The sequence below is a fragment of the Atta colombica genome, unplaced genomic scaffold (genome assembly GCF_001594045.1).
Source record: "Atta colombica isolate Treedump-2 unplaced genomic scaffold, Acol1.0 scaffold236, whole genome shotgun sequence".
Lineage (NCBI taxonomy): Eukaryota > Metazoa > Arthropoda > Insecta > Hymenoptera > Formicidae > Atta > Atta colombica.
Genome location: NW_017259334.1, coordinates 1,500,370 through 1,503,366, shown reverse-complemented (window position 1 = coordinate 1,503,366; position 2,997 = coordinate 1,500,370).

Sequence of the window (2,997 nt, the reverse complement as noted above, 5' to 3'; positions counted from 1 at the left end):
TATATATATATATATATATATATAAAATATATATATATTTTAATGGTATAGTTGGGAATATTACTGTTTCGAGAAATAACCTGATGGAGAGAAACGTATATTTCGAAGGGGCGCGAGCCCGGAGAAAGTATGATAGAGAGGTGATGTTAAGAGTGGAAACAATGATTCATCGGAAATTGATGGAGGTGTTAATGGATATAGGTCGAAGGTGGGAAATAAGCTGTAACTGTGACTATGCGGATCGTGGGGGGCAGGCTGTTGATACGCTTACTCGAGAGCTTAACCGGGGATTAATTTTGAGCATACTTTTGAACAACGTAGGAAAACACGAGAAAAGCGGTCTTCTCGAGGATCTTCTTGCGTTTAAGGGGACACGTCCATAATATACATTCGCAATTCGCAATACGCTCAAACATGAAGTCTGATTAAAAAAAAAAAGACCAGCAGTAGATGCAGCCCGCCCATCCGAGATCCCCGCGCGTCAAAGCGTCACTGTGATCTCGTAATTAATAAAATATCCGATTATTATAAAAAATAATCATACTATGATATATCCTCCCCCGCCCTTTCCGTGAACAAGAGAAAAATCCTAAAGACATGATCTAACGTATTTTCGCAACTATAATCTTAGTTGCATCTCTCATTGCATTTCTTCATCCTACCTTGTTCTGTTTTTTTATTTTTCTTCTTTTTCTTAATTTTTATATACGCGTTCGCGCATACATTAGTTTGTAAAAATACCGTTATAAAATGTATCTTAATAAATCTTTCATATGATCTCGCGGAGGTATCAATTGTTAGGCGAATTCAGCGGCCGACGCCGTTCGTTTCTGCCCGTCCGCGTGCTAGAAATCTATTTCTGTCTCTCTCTCTCTCTCTCTCTCTCTCTCTCTCTCTCTCTCTCTCTCTCTCTCTCTCTCACACACACACACACACACACACACACACACACACACACACACACACACACACACACATCGTTTTCGAATTTTTTTTTCTCTTAACATGGTTCATCAAAACGAACGGCATCGGGGCTCGATTGGCTGTACCTCAATTAGTTAAAAATAGAATTAGTGATTAAAGAGAGATAAACATTATATTCAACGCGAGGGAAGACGACGAGGGATAACGATGTTGTTGTAGCGATCTTATTCGGATAGGTTTATAACAACGAAAACTGTCTATCGCTGCGTTTCGCACTCAGTATCATCTATATATAGATACGATCACTGATTATTATTCTTATTGATTATTATTATTATTTCTATTATTATACTCGTCACAAAACGTGAAAAAGTCGAACTCGAAGTCTCAAACTTCCCGGCGCTGTAAAGAAATAATCGACTAGTCTTATCGGACCAACCATTGAGATTCGTGTATTTTTGTTTAACACATATTTTCTAAGATTGAGATTTTCCCCTCTACATACATATATATACATATATACATATATATTTACAAATATATCTATATTTTTTGTTTTAAATAATTGATTGATCCTCCTCCCCCCTCCCGTAATCCTCACCTCTTCTGTAAGCGCGATTCCGAAGTACCGAGTTCAAAAACACCGGGGACGAGGCTCTCTCGGGTTCGTTCGCTGTGATGGTAGTCCTTTGACAGGACTCCCCCGCAGGATATATCGCTCGACGTGAGACGCGAGACGAAGAATGGTCTTGATTAAGAGACGTTGTCTCTGACGTATAAAAGACCATCTCTAATAGTAATAAATTATTATAGAATGCGCGGAAGACACTTGATCTTTGTAGCAGTATTTAAACCGGGGCAGGATTTTGTCGCGATCGATTGTGATCTTTTCCTTCCAATCGACATTCTCGCGCCTTCACGAAGAGCAGGCGAGCCCCGGTTCAAATAGCACATATAAATGTATCGAAGCAAGAACTCGTACACATAATTACATATGTGTATACACACATGCATACACATATGCATATACAGTTACACGATACACATACATACACGGACATACACTTGCTCTTACTACTATTATAATCGTCTAAGATCTTATGAAAAATTTTATTTTGCTCAGACTGTATAAGTTTGCCATAAAATGACTGTTGTACGTTCTTCGGATGTGTAGTAGTACTCGTGTTTAGAAGTAAGGAAATTATTCGCGATTATTCTGTCGCTCCAGCCACAGTCAGGTGCCAACCGTCGCTTACGGTTTTGTTCTTAGCGGAGTACGCTGGGACAAGGAAGCAATGACTCCTCGACTCCAATTAATAGATCGATCATTTGACGCCGTGCCACTTGAAAACCCTGCTTTTCTGAGGGTCTCTCGGGGTGACTCGTTCGATAACCGAAATATGCACCACAATAATTTTGTCCGCTAATTCGCGCAACTATGTTGTCTTATATTTCATATATTATAATTTATATTATGTGCTTTCAAATATACAAACATAACACAATCCATTTATTCTTGATGAATCTTTTAATTAACCCACTTTATCTATTGGGGGAATCTCTTTCTTGGAAAATATTCTAATAACAATATTTAATAGCATTTTTTCTTGGGATACACTAAGTGTAATCTCGCTCTATACCAGTTGCATGTAAGTGCTGCATCAATGCTGCACTACACAAAAGTGTACATACACCATGTACACTACTTCATGCTATCGTATTTAATTCTGCTGCCAGTTGACTTCCATTTTCAAATTTTTAATATCACACTAGTTCTACACTGTCTCTTTAAGATCGTATAGCAAAACACCACTTGGTGCATAAAATTTGCACTATACTATAGCCACGGAAACATGTTACACTGAATGAGTTTGCCTACTATCAGCCAAATACATTACACTGAGTGTTGCACTAGTGAGCGACAGTGCAGCCAAGAGAAAATGCTATAATATTCAGCGCTTTTGCAAAATTCATATTTGTGTCGATCATTTACTTTCGATGTTTTATATGCAATTTGTCATACTGTAAAAAGTTTATCAATTATCAAACCGAAAAGCGAGCGAGTCACACTCG